This window comes from Hyla sarda, unplaced genomic scaffold (assembly GCF_029499605.1).
Source record: "Hyla sarda isolate aHylSar1 unplaced genomic scaffold, aHylSar1.hap1 scaffold_445, whole genome shotgun sequence".
NCBI lineage: Eukaryota > Metazoa > Chordata > Amphibia > Anura > Hylidae > Hyla > Hyla sarda.
This window is the reverse complement of record NW_026610458.1, coordinates 107565-127061: the sequence shown is the minus strand read 5'-3', so window position 1 is coordinate 127061 and position 19497 is coordinate 107565. Positions and strand designations below refer to the sequence as shown.

General features: G+C 46.3%; 9 non-coding genes across 9 annotated transcripts; all 9 read left to right on the top strand.

The window, feature by feature from the left end:
* Positions 1-776: 776 nt before the first annotated feature.
* On the top strand, positions 777-967 carry LOC130334824 (U2 spliceosomal RNA). Its single transcript, XR_008876566.1, has one exon. It is a non-coding gene; the product is annotated as a U2 spliceosomal RNA (small nuclear RNA).
* Positions 968-3057: 2090 nt separating this feature from the next.
* On the top strand, positions 3058-3248 carry LOC130334883 (U2 spliceosomal RNA). Its single transcript, XR_008876607.1, has one exon. It is a non-coding gene; the product is annotated as a U2 spliceosomal RNA (small nuclear RNA).
* A 2091-nt stretch (positions 3249-5339) lies between these two features.
* Positions 5340-5530, top strand: LOC130334881 (U2 spliceosomal RNA). Its single transcript, XR_008876606.1, has one exon. It is a non-coding gene; the product is annotated as a U2 spliceosomal RNA (small nuclear RNA).
* A 2090-nt stretch (positions 5531-7620) lies between these two features.
* LOC130334880 (U2 spliceosomal RNA) lies at positions 7621-7811 on the top strand. The gene has a single exon (XR_008876605.1). It is a non-coding gene; the product is annotated as a U2 spliceosomal RNA (small nuclear RNA).
* A 2094-nt stretch (positions 7812-9905) lies between these two features.
* LOC130334879 (U2 spliceosomal RNA) lies at positions 9906-10096 on the top strand. Its single transcript, XR_008876604.1, has one exon. It is a non-coding gene; the product is annotated as a U2 spliceosomal RNA (small nuclear RNA).
* Positions 10097-12188: 2092 nt separating this feature from the next.
* LOC130334823 (U2 spliceosomal RNA) lies at positions 12189-12379 on the top strand. The gene has a single exon (XR_008876565.1). It is a non-coding gene; the product is annotated as a U2 spliceosomal RNA (small nuclear RNA).
* A 2086-nt stretch (positions 12380-14465) lies between these two features.
* On the top strand, positions 14466-14656 carry LOC130334878 (U2 spliceosomal RNA). The gene has a single exon (XR_008876603.1). It is a non-coding gene; the product is annotated as a U2 spliceosomal RNA (small nuclear RNA).
* Positions 14657-16743: 2087 nt separating this feature from the next.
* LOC130334877 (U2 spliceosomal RNA) lies at positions 16744-16934 on the top strand. Its single transcript, XR_008876602.1, has one exon. It is a non-coding gene; the product is annotated as a U2 spliceosomal RNA (small nuclear RNA).
* A 2092-nt stretch (positions 16935-19026) lies between these two features.
* On the top strand, positions 19027-19217 carry LOC130334874 (U2 spliceosomal RNA). Its single transcript, XR_008876600.1, has one exon. It is a non-coding gene; the product is annotated as a U2 spliceosomal RNA (small nuclear RNA).
* The last annotated feature ends 280 nt before the right edge of the window (positions 19218-19497 follow it).

Here is a 19497-nt window from a genome sequence, read left to right as displayed (position 1 = left end):
TCACTCAATACCACTGACATCACTAGGTGTAAACAACATCTCTCCTTTGCTGTGTATGTGACTATGGAGCTGTTTGGTGATGTCGTCTATTACGGCCTTCATAGAAGCAACAGGAGATTGTTGCATCCATCTTGAACCCTCAGAACTACAGTGCTATGATGTCACTCACTTCCACAGGCCTTGCAGAGTGTAAACAACAACAACCCAGCTTTGTTGTGTATGTAACCATAGGGATTTGTGATGTCACCTAGAACCTTCACAGCAGCGACAGCTTTATGAGGAGCATCAGCACTGCTCTGCCTGAGCAGAACCATCACCGCCATAGGTTGTCAAATAACCCGGATTTAACCCACACAGGTAAGTCCAATGGGGTGCAGGCATGTCCTCTATGCTTACAGCTTCCCGTGGGTGTTGGTTTGATACCGTTTGGGGACAGCCAAGGAGGCATCTGCAGGCAACAAAGGTAGGTGTGTGCTTGTGTGTGTGTTTCCTATGCAGATCCTAAGCCCAGTGTCACATGCAAGTAGGAGGAGTAAGAAGGGTTCCTGGCAAATCCGGGTTATGGATTGCATTTAAAAAGGCCCCGTGGGAGTGCAATGGGCCCCTGTCTTGCTGCTTAGCAATAATGGTATGGGTTTAGGTTCTGCTGTGTGTACTGGTGGTTGACTGCCCCCCAGCCCAGAGTGTGCATGGAAAATTGTCTGGCAGCCTCCCTGACAGCAAGCAGTGATAGTGCCCATGAAGGGGACCTTGTTGGGCCCGCCCCTTTCACGGTTATCGCTTCTCGGCCTTTTGGCTAAGATTAAGTGTAGTATCTGTTCTTATCAGTTTAATATCTGATACGTCCCCTATCTGGGGACCATATATTAAATGGATTTTTGAGAACGGGGGCCGATTTCGAAGCTTGCTTCCGTCGCCCTATGCATTGACCCGATATGGCAGTATCTTCGGGTACAGTGCACCACCCCCTTACAGGGTTAAAAAGAAAGATTCCTACTTTCATTGCTACCTGCTTGCTGGCTAGCCAGCTAGCCAGCCCTGTGGGCCTTGCTGCTGCTGCAGCCAAAAAACAAAAGGTGGTGCTGCTGCTGCTTCTGCTGCTTCTGCTTCTGCTTGTGTCTGGCCCCTGTTGGAGAGGCACAGGACTTCTGCTGCTGCTGACTAAATGGCCTCCTTAATTGGATCATTTGAGTAGCCAGCACACCTGTGCAGGTAGGGCATGACATGATAGGCAGCTGCCTTGATAGCGGGTGGGTGCTGAATGTTCCTAATTGACAAAATAAGATTAATGCTTATGAAGAAATATAAAATCTCATCCCTTCCCCAATATCGCGCCACACCCCTACCCCTTAATTCCCTGGTTGAACTTGATGGACATATGTCTTTTTTCGACCGTACTAACTATGTAACTATGTAACATAACATGGGGGGGGGGGGGGGGTCTCCTGGCTGTTCACACAGGTGTGTCATTGCTGTACATTGACCATGCATTGCTTCTGTGGTATTGCAAAGGCAAAGACAAATGCTTCCAGCCATCCATTGCACTAATGGATTGGTCATCAGCTGGCTGTCTATGTCCCGCATCAATATAGACCAAAGTACAGAGGGTTAGGCTATGCTATTGTGCACCTACCTGATGCATCAGAAGGTGCGAGGCCCTTGCTAAATTCTGTGCACAGACTTTGAGATCTATGCTTTAGACTGTATCTAAACCTGCTCCAACATGGACTGACATTCTGGCCTACTTTCAGCCGATGCGACTTGTCTGTCGCTGAACAGTCGCTTTTTATGTATTCAGCACCTATGTATAATGTTGTAAAAATGCTCTAGAAGCTAAAGTCGCAGAAATGTCACACATATTTGGCCTGCAACTTTCTGTGCGACAAATTCAGACAGGAAAAATCAGTATAAATCCTTAGAAAATTATCCCCCAGTGTCTCCATCTGCTGGCGGTATTGAATAAGCATTGCTGCACTGATGGGGTATGCATTAGACGAAAAAAAAGAAGAAAAAGAAGAATAATACGCCCAGAAAAGAGGCGAAAAGGAGAAAAACGTAAAAAAACGTGAAAAAAAAGTAAGAGGAAGAGAAGGGAAAAAAAGGTGGAAATGGGTTTAAAAGTGATTTCGGCGGAGAAATATATATATATATATATATATATATATATATATATATATATATATATGCGCACACACACACATAGATATAAACGTATTCTCCGTTGAGATATTGCAGCCGCTGCTGTGTCCAGGCCCAGGAGCCTTAGCACTGTGCTGTGATGTCACTCAATACCACTGACATCACTAGGTGTAAACAACATCTCTCCTTTGCTGTGTATGTGACTATGGAGCTGTTTGGTGATGTCGTCTATTACGGCCTTCATAGAAGCAACAGGAGATTGTTGCATCCATCTTGAACCCTCAGAACTACAGTGCTATGATGTCACTCACTTCCACAGGCCTTGCAGAGTGTAAACAACAACAACCCAGCTTTGTTGTGTATGTAACCATAGGGATTTGTGATGTCACCTAGAACCTTCACAGCAGCGACAGCTTTATGAGGAGCATCAGCACTGCTCTGCCTGAGCAGAACCATCACCGCCATAGGTTGTCAAATAACCCGGATTTAACCCACACAGGTAAGTCCAATGGGGTGCAGGCATGTCCTCTATGCTTACAGCTTCCCGTGGGTGTTGGTTTGATACCGTTTGGGGACAGCCAAGGAGGCATCTGCAGGCAACAAAGGTAGGTGTGTGCTTGTGTGTGTGTTTCCTATGCAGATCCTAAGCCCAGTGTCACATGCAAGTAGGAGGAGTAAGAAGGGTTCCTGGCAAATCCGGGTTATGGATTGCATTTAAAAAGGCCCCGTGGGAGTGCAATGGGCCCCTGTCTTGCTGCTTAGCAATAATGGTATGGGTTTAGGTTCTGCTGTGTGTACTGGTGGTTGACTGCCCCCCAGCCCAGAGTGTGCATGGAAAATTGTCTGGCAGCCTCCCTGACAGCAAGCAGTGATAGTGCCCATGAAGGGGACCTTGTTGGGCCCGCCCCTTTCACGGTTATCGCTTCTCGGCCTTTTGGCTAAGATCAAGTGTAGTATCTGTTCTTATCAGTTTAATATCTGATACGTCCCCTATCTGGGGACCATATATTAAATGGATTTTTGAGAACGGGGGCCGATTTCGAAGCTTGCTTCCGTCGCCCTATGCATTGACCCGATATGGCAGTATCTTCGGGTACAGTGCACCACCCCCTTACAGGGTTAAAAAGAAAGATTCCTACTTTCATTGCTACCTGCTTGCTGGCTAGCCAGCTAGCCAGCCCTGTGGGCCTTGCTGCTGCTGCAGCCAAAAAACAAAAGGTGGTGCTGCTGCTGCTTCTGCTGCTTCTGCTTCTGCTTGTGTCTGGCCCCTGTTGGAGCGTCCAGGCACAGGACTTCTGCTGCTGCTGACTAAATGGCCTCCTTAATTGGATCATTTGAGTAGCCAGCACACCTGTGCAGGTAGGGCATGACATGATAGGCAGCTGCCTTGATAGCGGGTGGGTGCTGAATGTTCCTAATTGACAAAATAAGATTAATGCTTATGAAGAAATATAAAATCTCATCCCTTCCCCAATATCGCGCCACACCCCTACCCCTTAATTCCCTGGTTGAACTTGATGGACATATGTCTTTTTTCGACCGTACTAACTATGTAACTATGTAACATAACATGGGGGGGGGGGGTCTCCTGGCTGTTCACACAGGTGTGTCATTGCTGTACATTGACCATGCATTGCTTCTGTGGTATTGCAAAGGCAAAGACAAATGCTTCCAGCCATCCATTGCACTAATGGATTGGTCATCAGCTGGCTGTCTATGTCCCGCATCAATATAGACCAAAGTACAGAGGGTTAGGCTATGCTATTGTGCACCTACCTGATGCATCAGAAGGTGCGAGGCCCTTGCTAAATTCTGTGCACAGACTTTGAGATCTATGCTTTAGACTGTATCTAAACCTGCTCCAACATGGACTGACATTCTGGCCTACTTTCAGCCGATGCGACTTGTCTGTCGCTGAACAGTCGCTTTTTATGTATTCAGCACCTATGTATAATGTTGTAAAAATGCTCTAGAAGCTAAAGTCGCAGAAATGTCACACATATTTGGCCTGCAACTTTCTGTGCGACAAATTCAGACAGGAAAAATCAGTATAAATCCTTAGAAAATTATCCCCCAGTGTCTCCATCTGCTGGCGGTATTGAATAAGCATTGCTGCACTGATGGGGTATGCATTAGACGGAAAAAAAGAAGAAAAAGAAGAATAATACGCCCAGAAAAGAGGCGAAAAGGAGAAAAACGTAAAAAAACGTGAAAAAAAAGTAAGAGGAAGAGAAGGGAAAAAAAGGTGGAAATGGGTTTAAAAGTGATTTCGGCGGAGAAATATATATATATATATATATATATATATATATATATATATATATATATGCGCACACACACACATAGATATAAACGTATTCTCCGTTGAGATATTGCAGCCGCTGCTGTGTCCAGGCCCAGGAGCCTTAGCACTGTGCTGTGATGTCACTCAATACCACTGACATCACTAGGTGTAAACAACATCTCTCCTTTGCTGTGTATGTGACTATGGAGCTGTTTGGTGATGTCGTCTATTACGGCCTTCATAGAAGCAACAGGAGATTGTTGCATCCATCTTGAACCCTCAGAACTACAGTGCTATGATGTCACTCATTTCCACAGGCCTTGCAGAGTGTAAACAACAACAACCCAGCTTTGTTGTGTATGTAACCATAGGGATTTGTGATGTCACCTAGAACCTTCACAGCAGCGACAGCTTTATGAGGAGCATCAGCACTGCTCTGCCTGAGCAGAACCATCACCGCCATAGGTTGTCAAATAACCCGGATTTAACCCACACAGGTAAGTCCAATGGGGTGCAGGCATGTCCTCTATGCTTACAGCTTCCCGTGGGTGTTGGTTTGATACCGTTTGGGGACAGCCAAGGAGGCATCTGCAGGCAACAAAGGTAGGTGTGTGCTTGTGTGTGTGTTTCCTATGCAGATCCTAAGCCCAGTGTCACATGCAAGTAGGAGGAGTAAGAAGGGTTCCTGGCAAATCCGGGTTATGGATTGCATTTAAAAAGGCCCCGTGGGAGTGCAATGGGCCCCTGTCTTGCTGCTTAGCAATAATGGTATGGGTTTAGGTTCTGCTGTGTGTACTGGTGGTTGACTGCCCCCCAGCCCAGAGTGTGCATGGAAAATTGTCTGGCAGCCTCCCTGACAGCAAGCAGTGATAGTGCCCATGAAGGGGACCTTGTTGGGCCCGCCCCTTTCACGGTTATCGCTTCTCGGCCTTTTGGCTAAGATCAAGTGTAGTATCTGTTCTTATCAGTTTAATATCTGATACGTCCCCTATCTGGGGACCATATATTAAATGGATTTTTGAGAACGGGGGCCGATTTCGAAGCTTGCTTCCGTCGCCCTATGCATTGACCCGATATGGCAGTATCTTCGGGTACAGTGCACCACCCCCTTACAGGGTTAAAAAGAAAGATTCCTACTTTCATTGCTACCTGCTTGCTGGCTAGCCAGCTAGCCAGCCCTGTGGGCCTTGCTGCTGCTGCAGCCAAAAAACAAAAGGTGGTGCTGCTTCTGCTGCTTCTGCTGCTTCTGCTTCTGCTTGTGTCTGGCCCCTGTTGGAGCGTCCAGGCACAGGACTTCTGCTGCTGCTGACTAAATGGCCTCCTTAATTGGATCATTTGAGTAGCCAGCACACCTGTGCAGGTAGGGCATGACATGATAGGCAGCTGCCTTGATAGCGGGTGGGTGCTGAATGTTCCTAATTGACAAAATAAGATTAATGCTTATGAAGAAATATAAAATCTCATCCCTTCCCCAATATCGCGCCACACCCCTACCCCTTAATTCCCTGGTTGAACTTGATGGACATATGTCTTTTTTCGACCGTACTAACTATGTAACTATGTAACATAACATGGGGGGGGGTCTCCTGGCTGTTCACACAGGTGTGTCATTGCTGTACATTGACCATGCATTGCTTCTGTGGTATTGCAAAGGCAAAGACAAATGCTTCCAGCCATCCATTGCACTAATGGATTGGTCATCAGCTGGCTGTCTATGTCCCGCATCAATATAGACCAAAGTACAGAGGGTTAGGCTATGCTATTGTGCACCTACCTGATGCATCAGAAGGTGCGAGGCCCTTGCTAAATTCTGTGCACAGACTTTGAGATCTATGCTTTAGACTGTATCTAAACCTGCTCCAACATGGACTGACATTCTGGCCTACTTTCAGCCGATGCGACTTGTCTGTCGCTGAACAGTCGCTTTTTATGTATTCAGCACCTATGTATAATGTTGTAAAAATGCTCTAGAAGCTAAAGTCGCAGAAATGTCACACATATTTGGCCTGCAACTTTCTGTGCGACAAATTCAGACAGGAAAAATCAGTATAAATCCTTAGAAAATTATCCCCCAGTGTCTCCATCTGCTGGCGGTATTGAATAAGCATTGCTGCACTGATGGGGTATGCATTAGACGAAAAAAAAGAAGAAAAAGAAGAATAATACGCCCAGAAAAGAGGCGAAAAGGAGAAAAACGTAAAAAAACGTGAAAAAAAAGTAAGAGGAAGAGAAGGGAAAAAAAGGTGGAAATGGGTTTAAAAGTGATTTCGGCGGAGAATATATATATATATATATATATATATATATATATATATATATATATATGCGCACACACACACATAGATATAAACGTATTCTCCGTTGAGATATTGCAGCCGCTGCTGTGTCCAGGCCCAGGAGCCTTAGCACTGTGCTGTGATGTCACTCAATACCACTGACATCACTAGGTGTAAACAACATCTCTCCTTTGCTGTGTATGTGACTATGGAGCTGTTTGGTGATGTCGTCTATTACGGCCTTCATAGAAGCAACAGGAGATTGTTGCATCCATCTTGAACCCTCAGAACTACAGTGCTATGATGTCACTCACTTCCACAGGCCTTGCAGAGTGTAAACAACAACAACCCAGCTTTGTTGTGTATGTAACCATAGGGATTTGTGATGTCACCTAGAACCTTCACAGCAGCGACAGCTTTATGAGGAGCATCAGCACTGCTCTGCCTGAGCAGAACCATCACCGCCATAGGTTGTCAAATAACCCGGATTTAACCCACACAGGTAAGTCCAATGGGGTGCAGGCATGTCCTCTATGCTTACAGCTTCCCGTGGGTGTTGGTTTGATACCGTTTGGGGACAGCCAAGGAGGCATCTGCAGGCAACAAAGGTAGGTGTGTGCTTGTGTGTGTGTTTCCTATGCAGATCCTAAGCCCAGTGTCACATGCAAGTAGGAGGAGTAAGAAGGGTTCCTGGCAAATCCGGGTTATGGATTGCATTTAAAAAGGCCCCGTGGGAGTGCAATGGGCCCCTGTCTTGCTGCTTAGCAATAATGGTATGGGTTTAGGTTCTGCTGTGTGTACTGGTGGTTGACTGCCCCCCAGCCCAGAGTGTGCATGGAAAATTGTCTGGCAGCCTCCCTGACAGCAAGCAGTGATAGTGCCCATGAAGGGGACCTTGTTGGGCCCGCCCCTTTCACGGTTATCGCTTCTCGGCCTTTTGGCTAAGATCAAGTGTAGTATCTGTTCTTATCAGTTTAATATCTGATACGTCCCCTATCTGGGGACCATATATTAAATGGATTTTTGAGAACGGGGGCCGATTTCGAAGCTTGCTTCCGTCGCCCTATGCATTGACCCGATATGGCAGTATCTTCGGGTACAGTGCACCACCCCCTTACAGGGTTAAAAAGAAAGATTCCTACTTTCATTGCTACCTGCTTGCTGGCTAGCCAGCTAGCCAGCCCTGTGGGCCTTGCTGCTGCTGCAGCCAAAAAACAAAAGGTGGTGCTGCTGCTGCTTCTGCTGCTTCTGCTTCTGCTTGTGTCTGGCCCCTGTTGGAGCGTCCAGGCACAGGACTTCTGCTGCTGCTGACTAAATGGCCTCCTTAATTGGATCATTTGAGTAGCCAGCACACCTGTGCAGGTAGGGCATGACATGATAGGCAGCTGCCTTGATAGCGGGTGGGTGCTGAATGTTCCTAATTGACAAAATAAGATTAATGCTTATGAAGAAATATAAAATCTCATCCCTTCCCCAATATCGCGCCACACCCCTACCCCTTAATTCCCTGGTTGAACTTGATGGACATATGTCTTTTTTCGACCGTACTAACTATGTAACTATGTAACATAACATGGGGGGGGGGGGGGGGTCTCCTGGCTGTTCACACAGGTGTGTCATTGCTGTACATTGACCATGCATTGCTTCTGTGGTATTGCAAAGGCAAAGACAAATGCTTCCAGCCATCCATTGCACTAATGGATTGGTCATCAGCTGGCTGTCTATGTCCCGCATCAATATAGACCAAAGTACAGAGGGTTAGGCTATGCTATTGTGCACCTACCTGATGCATCAGAAGGTGCGAGGCCCTTGCTAAATTCTGTGCACAGACTTTGAGATCTATGCTTTAGACTGTATCTAAACCTGCTCCAACATGGACTGACATTCTGGCCTACTTTCAGCCGATGCGACTTGTCTGTCGCTGAACAGTCGCTTTTTATGTATTCAGCACCTATGTATAATGTTGTAAAAATGCTCTAGAAGCTAAAGTCGCAGAAATGTCACACATATTTGGCCTGCAACTTTCTGTGCGACAAATTCAGACAGGAAAAATCAGTATAAATCCTTAGAAAATTATCCCCCAGTGTCTCCATCTGCTGGCGGTATTGAATAAGCATTGCTGCACTGATGGGGTATGCATTAGACGAAAAAAAAGAAGAAAAAGAAGAATAATACGCCCAGAAAAGAGGCGAAAAGGAGAAAAACGTAAAAAAACGTGAAAAAAAAGTAAGAGGAAGAGAAGGGAAAAAAAGGTGGAAATGGGTTTAAAAGTGATTTCGGCGGAGTATATATATATATATATATATATATATATATATATATATATATATATATGCGCACACACACACATAGATATAAACGTATTCTCCGTTGAGATATTGCAGCCGCTGCTGTGTCCAGGCCCAGGAGCCTTAGCACTGTGCTGTGATGTCACTCAATACCACTGACATCACTAGGTGTAAACAACATCTCTCCTTTGCTGTGTATGTGACTATGGAGCTGTTTGGTGATGTCGTCTATTACGGCCTTCATAGAAGCAACAGGAGATTGTTGCATCCATCTTGAACCCTCAGAACTACAGTGCTATGATGTCACTCACTTCCACAGGCCTTGCAGAGTGTAAACAACAACAACCCAGCTTTGTTGTGTATGTAACCATAGGGATTTGTGATGTCACCTAGAACCTTCACAGCAGCGACAGCTTTATGAGGAGCATCAGCACTGCTCTGCCTGAGCAGAACCATCACCGCCATAGGTTGTCAAATAACCCGGATTTAACCCACACAGGTAAGTCCAATGGGGTGCAGGCATGTCCTCTATGCTTACAGCTTCCCGTGGGTGTTGGTTTGATACCGTTTGGGGACAGCCAAGGAGGCATCTGCAGGCAACAAAGGTAGGTGTGTGCTTGTGTGTGTGTTTCCTATGCAGATCCTAAGCCCAGTGTCACATGCAAGTAGGAGGAGTAAGAAGGGTTCCTGGCAAATCCGGGTTATGGATTGCATTTAAAAAGGCCCCGTGGGAGTGCAATGGGCCCCTGTCTTGCTGCTTAGCAATAATGGTATGGGTTTAGGTTCTGCTGTGTGTACTGGTGGTTGACTGCCCCCCAGCCCAGAGTGTGCATGGAAAATTGTCTGGCAGCCTCCCTGACAGCAAGCAGTGATAGTGCCCATGAAGGGGACCTTGTTGGGCCCGCCCCTTTCACGGTTATCGCTTCTCGGCCTTTTGGCTAAGATCAAGTGTAGTATCTGTTCTTATCAGTTTAATATCTGATACGTCCCCTATCTGGGGACCATATATTAAATGGATTTTTGAGAACGGGGGCCGATTTCGAAGCTTGCTTCCGTCGCCCTATGCATTGACCCGATATGGCAGTATCTTCGGGTACAGTGCACCACCCCCTTACAGGGTTAAAAAGAAAGATTCCTACTTTCATTGCTACCTGCTTGCTGGCTAGCCAGCTAGCCAGCCCTGTGGGCCTTGCTGCTGCTGCAGCCAAAAAACAAAAGGTGGTGCTGCTGCTGCTGCTGCTTCTGCTGCTTCTGCTTCTGCTTGTGTCTGGCCCCTGTTGGAGCGTCCAGGCACAGGACTTCTGCTGCTGCTGACTAAATGGCCTCCTTAATTGGATCATTTGAGTAGCCAGCACACCTGTGCAGGTAGGGCATGACATGATAGGCAGCTGCCTTGATAGCGGGTGGGTGCTGAATGTTCCTAATTGACAAAATAAGATTAATGCTTATGAAGAAATATAAAATCTCATCCCTTCCCCAATATCGCGCCACACCCCTACCCCTTAATTCCCTGGTTGAACTTGATGGACATATGTCTTTTTTCGACCGTACTAACTATGTAACTATGTAACATAACATGGGGGGGGGTCTCCTGGCTGTTCACACAGGTGTGTCATTGCTGTACATTGACCATGCATTGCTTCTGTGGTATTGCAAAGGCAAAGACAAATGCTTCCAGCCATCCATTGCACTAATGGATTGGTCATCAGCTGGCTGTCTATGTCCCGCATCAATATAGACCAAAGTACAGAGGGTTAGGCTATGCTATTGTGCACCTACCTGATGCATCAGAAGGTGCGAGGCCCTTGCTAAATTCTGTGCACAGACTTTGAGATCTATGCTTTAGACTGTATCTAAACCTGCTCCAACATGGACTGACATTCTGGCCTACTTTCAGCCGATGCGACTTGTCTGTCGCTGAACAGTCGCTTTTTATGTATTCAGCACCTATGTATAATGTTGTAAAAATGCTCTAGAAGCTAAAGTCGCAGAAATGTCACACATATTTGGCCTGCAACTTTCTGTGCGACAAATTCAGACAGGAAAAATCAGTATAAATCCTTAGAAAATTATCCCCCAGTGTCTCCATCTGCTGGCGGTATTGAATAAGCATTGCTGCACTGATGGGGTATGCATTAGACGAAAAAAAAGAAGAAAAAGAAGAATAATACGCCCAGAAAAGAGGCGAAAAGGAGAAAAACGTAAAAAAACGTGAAAAAAAAGTAAGAGGAAGAGAAGGGAAAAAAAGGTGGAAATGGGTTTAAAAGTGATTTCGGCGGAGAAATATATATATATATATATATATATATATATATATATATATATATATGCGCACACACACACATAGATATAAACGTATTCTCCGTTGAGATATTGCAGCCGCTGCTGTGTCCAGGCCCAGGAGCCTTAGCACTGTGCTGTGATGTCACTCAATACCACTGACATCACTAGGTGTAAACAACATCTCTCCTTTGCTGTGTATGTGACTATGGAGCTGTTTGGTGATGTCGTCTATTACGGCCTTCATAGAAGCAACAGGAGATTGTTGCATCCATCTAGAACCCTCAGAACTACAGTGCTATGATGTCACTCACTTCCACAGGCCTTGCAGAGTGTAAACAACAACAACCCAGCTTTGTTGTGTATGTAACCATAGGGATTTGTGATGTCACCTAGAACCTTCACAGCAGCGACAGCTTTATGAGGAGCATCAGCACTGCTCTGCCTGAGCAGAACCATCACCGCCATAGGTTGTCAAATAACCCGGATTTAACCCACACAGGTAAGTCCAATGGGGTGCAGGCATGTCCTCTATGCTTACAGCTTCCCGTGGGTGTTGGTTTGATACCGTTTGGGGACAGCCAAGGAGGCATCTGCAGGCAACAAAGGTAGGTGTGTGCTTGTGTGTGTGTTTCCTATGCAGATCCTAAGCCCAGTGTCACATGCAAGTAGGAGGAGTAAGAAGGGTTCCTGGCAAATCCGGGTTATGGATTGCATTTAAAAAGGCCCCGTGGGAGTGCAATGGGCCCCTGTCTTGCTGCTTAGCAATAATGGTATGGGTTTAGGTTCTGCTGTGTGTACTGGTGGTTGACTGCCCCCCAGCCCAGAGTGTGCATGGAAAATTGTCTGGCAGCCTCCCTGACAGCAAGCAGTGATAGTGCCCATGAAGGGGACCTTGTTGGGCCCGCCCCTTTCACGGTTATCGCTTCTCGGCCTTTTGGCTAAGATCAAGTGTAGTATCTGTTCTTATCAGTTTAATATCTGATACGTTCCCTATCTGGGGACCATATATTAAATGGATTTTTGAGAACGGGGGCCGATTTCGAAGCTTGCTTCCGTCGCCCTATGCATTGACCCGATATGGCAGTATCTTCGGGTACAGTGCACCACCCCCTTACAGGGTTAAAAAGAAAGATTCCTACTTTCATTGCTACCTGCTTGCTGGCTAGCCAGCTAGCCAGCCCTGTGGGCCTTGCTGCTGCTGCAGCCAAAAAACAAAAGGTGGTGCTGCTGCTGCTTCTGCTGCTTCTGCTTCTGCTTGTGTCTGGCCCCTGTTGGAGCGTCCAGGCACAGGACTTCTGCTGCTGCTGACTAAATGGCCTCCTTAATTGGATCATTTGAGTAGCCAGCACACCTGTGCAGGTAGGGCATGACATGATAGGCAGCTGCCTTGATAGCGGGTGGGTGCTGAATGTTCCTAATTGACAAAATAAGATTAATGCTTATGAAGAAATATAAAATCTCATCCCTTCCCCAATATCGCGCCACACCCCTACCCCTTAATTCCCTGGTTGAACTTGATGGACATATGTCTTTTTTCGACCGTACTAACTATGTAACTATGTAACATAACATGGGGGGGGGGGGTCTCCTGGCTGTTCACACAGGTGTGTCATTGCTGTACATTGACCATGCATTGCTTCTGTGGTATTGCAAAGGCAAAGACAAATGCTTCCAGCCATCCATTGCACTAATGGATTGGTCATCAGCTGGCTGTCTATGTCCCGCATCAATATAGACCAAAGTACAGAGGGTTAGGCTATGCTATTGTGCACCTACCTGATGCATCAGAAGGTGCGAGGCCCTTGCTAAATTCTGTGCACAGACTTTGAGATCTATGCTTTAGACTGTATCTAAACCTGCTCCAACATGGACTGACATTCTGGCCTACTTTCAGCCGATGCGACTTGTCTGTCGCTGAACAGTCGCTTTTTATGTATTCAGCACCTATGTATAATGTTGTAAAAATGCTCTAGAAGCTAAAGTCGCAGAAATGTCACACATATTTGGCCTGCAACTTTCTGTGCGACAAATTCAGACAGGAAAAATCAGTATAAATCCTTAGAAAATTATCCCCCAGTGTCTCCATCTGCTGGCGGTATTGAATAAGCATTGCTGCACTGATGGGGTATGCATTAGACGAAAAAAAAGAAGAAAAAGAAGAATAATACGCCCAGAAAAGAGGCGAAAAGGAGAAAAACGTAAAAAAACGTGAAAAAAAAGTAAGAGGAAGAGAAGGGAAAAAAAGGTGGAAATGGGTTTAAAAGTGATTTCGGCGGAGAATATATATATATATATATATATATATATATATATATATATATATGCGCACACACACACATAGATATAAACGTATTCTCCGTTGAGATATTGCAGCCGCTGCTGTGTCCAGGCCCAGGAGCCTTAGCACTGTGCTGTGATGTCACTCAATACCACTGACATCACTAGGTGTAAACAACATCTCTCCTTTGCTGTGTATGTGACTATGGAGCTGTTTGGTGATGTCGTCTATTACGGCCTTCATAGAAGCAACAGGAGATTGTTGCATCCATCTTGAACCCTCAGAACTACAGTGCTATGATGTCACTCACTTCCACAGGCCTTGCAGAGTGTAAACAACAACAACCCAGCTTTGTTGTGTATGTAACCATAGGGATTTGTGATGTCACCTAGAACCTTCACAGCAGCGACAGCTTTATGAGGAGCATCAGCACTGCTCTGCCTGAGCAGAACCATCACCGCCATAGGTTGTCAAATAACCCGGATTTAACCCACACAGGTAAGTCCAATGGGGTGCAGGCATGTCCTCTATGCTTACAGCTTCCCGTGGGTGTTGGTTTGATACCGTTTGGGGACAGCCAAGGAGGCATCTGCAGGCAACAAAGGTAGGTGTGTGCTTGTGTGTGTGTTTCCTATGCAGATCCTAAGCCCAGTGTCACATGCAAGTAGGAGGAGTAAGAAGGGTTCCTGGCAAATCCGGGTTATGGATTGCATTTAAAAAGGCCCCGTGGGAGTGCAATGGGCCCCTGTCTTGCTGCTTAGCAATAATGGTATGGGTTTAGGTTCTGCTGTGTGTACTGGTGGTTGACTGCCCCCCAGCCCAGAGTGTGCATGGAAAATTGTCTGGCAGCCTCCCTGACAGCAAGCAGTGATAGTGCCCATGAAGGGGACCTTGTTGGGCCCGCCCCTTTCACGGTTATCGCTTCTCGGCCTTTTGGCTAAGATCAAGTGTAGTATCTGTTCTTATCAGTTTAATATCTGATACGTCCCCTATCTGGGGACCATATATTAAATGGATTTTTGAGAACGGGGGCCGATTTCGAAGCTTGCTTCCGTCGCCCTATGCATTGACCCGATATGGCAGTATCTTCGGGTACAGTGCACCACCCCCTTACAGGGTTAAAAAGAAAGATTCCTACTTTCATTGCTACCTGCTTGCTGGCTAGCCAGCTAGCCAGCCCTGTGGGCCTTGCTGCTGCTGCAGCCAAAAAACAAAAGGTGGTGCTGCTGCTGCTTCTGCTGCTTCTGCTTCTGCTTGTGTCTGGCCCCTGTTGGAGCGTCCAGGCACAGGACTTCTGCTGCTGCTGACTAAATGGCCTCCTTAATTGGATCATTTGAGTAGCCAGCACACCTGTGCAGGTAGGGCATGACATGATAGGCAGCTGCCTTGATAGCGGGTGGGTGCTGAATGTTCCTAATTGACAAAATAAGATTAATGCTTATGAAGAAATATAAAATCTCATCCCTTCCCCAATATCGCGCCACACCCCTACCCCTTAATTCCCTGGTTGAACTTGATGGACATATGTCTTTTTTCGACCGTACTAACTATGTAACTATGTAACATAACATGGGGGGGGGGGTCTCCTGGCTGTTCACACAGGTGTGTCATTGCTGTACATTGACCATGCATTGCTTCTGTGGTATTGCAAAGGCAAAGACAAATGCTTCCAGCCATCCATTGCACTAATGGATTGGTCATCAGCTGGCTGTCTATGTCCCGCATCAATATAGACCAAAGTACAGAGGGTTAGGCTATGCTATTGTGCACCTACCTGATGCATCAGAAGGTGCGAGGCCCTTGCTAAATTCTGTGCACAGACTTTGAGATCTATGATTTAGACTGTATCTAAACCTGCTCCAACATGGACTGACATTCTGGCCTACTTTCAGCCGATGCGACTTGTCTGTCGCTGAACAGTCGCTTTTTATGTATTCAGCACCTATGTATAATGTTGTAAAAATGCTCTAGAAGCTAAAGTCGCAGAAATGTCACACATATTTGGCCTGCAACTTTCTGTGCGACAAATTCAGACAGGAAAAATCAGTATAAATCCTTAGAAAATTATCCCCCAGTGTCTCCATCTGCTGGCGGTATTGAATAAGCATTGCTGCACTGATGGGGTATGCATTAGACGAAAAAAAAGAAGAAAAAGAAGAATAATACGCCCAGAAAAGAGGCGAAAAGGAGAAAAACGTAAAAAAACGTGAAAAAAAAGTAAGAGGAAGAGAAGGGAAAAAAAGGTGGAAATGGGTTTAAAAGTGATTTCGGCGGAGAAATATATATATATATATATATATATATATATATATATATATATATGCGCACACACACACATAGATATAAACGTATTCTCCGTTGAGATATTGCAGCCGCTGCTGTGTCCAGGCCCAGGAGCCTTAGCACTGTGCTGTGATGTCACTCAATACCACTGACATCACTAGGTGTAAACAACATCTCTCCTTTGCTGTGTATGTGACTATGGAGCTGTTTGGTGATGTCGTCTATTACGGCCTTCATAGAAGCAACAGGAGATTGTTGCATCCATCTAGAACCCTGAGAACTACAGTGCTATGATGTCACTCACTTCCACAGGCCTTGCAGAGTGTAAACAACAACAACCCAGCTTTGTTGTGTATGTAACCATAGGGATTTGTGATGTCACCTAGAACCTTCACAGCAGCGACAGCTTTATGAGGAGCATCAGCACTGCTCTGCCTGAGCAGAACCATCACCGCCATAGGTTGTCAAATAACCCGGATTTAACCCACACAGGTAAGTCCAATGGGGTGCAGGCATGTCCTCTATGCTTACAGCTTCCCGTGGGTGTTGGTTTGATACCGTTTGGGGACAGCCAAGGAGGCATCTGCAGGCAACAAAGGTAGGTGTGTGCTTGTGTGTGTGTTTCCTATGCAGATCCTAAGCCCAGTGTCACATGCAAGTAGGAGGAGTAAGAAGGGTTCCTGGCAAATCCGGGTTATGGATTGCATTTAAAAAGGCCCCGTGGGAGTGCAATGGGGCCCCTGTCTTGCTGCTTAGCAATAATGGTATGGGTTTAGGTTCTGCTGTGTGTACTGGTGGTTGACTGCCCCCCAGCCCAGAGTGTGCATGGAAAATTGTCTGGCAGCCTCCCTGACAGCAAGCAGTGATAGTGCCCATGAAGGGGACCTTGTTGGGCCCGCCCCTTTCACGGTTATCGCTTCTCGGCCTTTTGGCTAAGATCAAGTGTAGTATCTGTTCTTATCAGTTTAATATCTGATACGTCCCCTATCTGGGGACCATATATTAAATGGATTTTTGAGAACGGGGGCCGATTTCGAAGCTTGCTTCCGTCGCCCTATGCATTGACCCGATATGGCAGTATCTTCGGGTACAGTGCACCACCCCCTTACAGGGTTAAAAAGAAAGATTCCTACTTTCATTGCTACCTGCTTGCTGGCTAGCCAGCTAGCCAGCCCTGTGGGCCTTGCTGCTGCTGCAGCCAAAAAACAAAAGGTGGTGCTGCTGCTGCTTCTGCTGCTTCTGCTTCTGCTTGTGTCTGGCCCCTGTTGGAGCGTCCAGGCACAGGACTTCTGCTGCTGCTGACTAAATGGCCTCCTTAATTGGATCATTTGAGTAGCCAGCACACCTGTGCAGGTAGGGCATGACATGATAGGCAGCTGCCTTGATAGCGGGTGGGTGCTGAATGTTCCTAATTGACAAAATAAGATTAATGCTTATGAAGAAATATAAAATCTCATCCCTTCCCCAATATCGCGCCACACCCCTACCCCTTAATTCCCTGGTTGAACTTGATGGACATATGTCTTTTTTCGACCGTACTAACTATGTAACTATGTAACATAACATGGGGGGGGGGGGGTCTCCTGGCTGTTCACACAGGTGTGTCATTGCTGTACATTGACCATGCATTGCTTCTGTGGTATTGCAAAGGCAAAGACAAATGCTTCCAGCCATCCATTGCACTAATGGATTGGTCATCAGCTGGCTGTCTATGTCCCGCATCAATATAGACCAAAGTACAGAGGGTTAGGCTATGCTATTGTGCACCTACCTGATGCATCAGAAGGTGCGAGGCCCTTGCTAAATTCTGTGCACAGACTTTGAGATCTATGCTTTAGACTGTATCTAAACCTGCTCCAACATGGACTGACATTCTGGCCTACTTTCAGCCGATGCGACTTGTCTGTCGCTGAACAGTCGCTTTTTATGTATTCAGCACCTATGTATAATGTTGTAAAAATGCTCTAGAAGCTAAAGTCGCAGAAATGTCACACATATTTGGCCTGCAACTTTCTGTGCGACAAATTCAGACAGGAAAAATCAGTATAAATCCTTAGAAAATTATCCCCCAGTGTCTCCATCTGCTGGCGGTATTGAATAAGCATTGCTGCACTGATGGGGTATGCATTAGACGAAAAAAAAGAAGAAAAAGAAGAATAATACGCCCAGAAAAGAGGCGAAAAGGAGAAAAACGTAAAAAAACGTGAAAAAAAAGTAAGAGGAAGAGAAGGGAAAAAAAGGTGGAAATGGGTTTAAAAGTGATTTCGGCGGAGAAATATATATATATATATATATATATATATATATATATATATATATATATGCGCACACACACACATAGATATAAACGTATTCTCCGTTGAGATATTGCAGCCGCTGCTGTGTCCAGGCCCAGGAGCCTTAGCACTGTGCTGTGATGTCACTCAATACCACTGACATCACTAGGTGTAAACAACATCTCTCCTTTGCTGTGTATGTGACTATGGAGCTGTTTGGTGATGTCGTCTATTACGGCCTTCATAGAAGCAACAGGAGATTGTTGCATCCATCTTGAACCCTCAGAACTACAGTGCTATGATGTCACTCACTTCCACAGGCCTTGCAGAGTGTAAACAACAACAACCCAGCTTTGTTGTGTATGTAACCATAGGGATTTGTGATGTCACCTAGAACCTTCACAGCAGCGACAGCTTTATGAGGAGCATCAGCACTGCTCTGCCTGAGCAGAACCATCACCGCCATAGGTTGTCAAATAACCCGGATTTAACCCACACAGGTAAGTCCAATGGGGTGCAGGCATGTCCTCTATGCTTACAGCTTCCCGTGGGTGTTGGTTTGATACCGTTTGGGGACAGCCAAGGAGGCATCTGCAGGCAACAAAGGTAGGTGTGTGCTTGTGTGTGTGTTTCCTATGCAGATCCTAAGCCCAGTGTCACATGCAAGTAGGAGGAGTAAGAAGGGTTCCTGGCAAATCCGGGTTATGGATTGCATTTAAAAAGGCCCCGTGGGAGTGCAATGGGCCCCTGTCTTGCTGCTTAGCAATAATGGTATGGGTTTAGGTTCTGCTGTGTGTACTGGTGGTTGACTGCCCCCCAGCCCAGAGTGTGCATGGAAAATTGTCTGGCAGCCTCCCTGACAGCAAGCAGTGATAGTGCCCATGAAGGGGACCTTGTTGGGCCCGCCCCTTTCACGGTTATCGCTTCTCGGCCTTTTGGCTAAGATCAAGTGTAGTATCTGTTCTTATCAGTTTAATATCTGATACGTCCCCTATCTGGGGACCATATATTAAATGGATTTTTGAGAACGGGGGCCGATTTCGAAGCTTGCTTCCGTCGCCCTATGCATTGACCCGATATGGCAGTATCTTCGGGTACAGTGCACCACCCCCTTACAGGGTTAAAAAGAAAGATTCCTACTTTCATTGCTACCTGCTTGCTGGCTAGCCAGCTAGCCAGCCCTGTGGGCCTTGCTGCTGCTGCAGCCAAAAAACAAAAGGTGGTGCTGCTGCTGCTTCTGCTGCTTCTGCTTCTGCTTGTGTCTGGCCCCTGTTGGAGCGTCCAGGCACAGGACTTCTGCTGCTGCTGACTAAATGGCCTCCTTAATTGGATCATTTGAGTAGCCAGCACACCTGTGCAGGTAGGGCATGACATGATAGGCAGCTGCCTT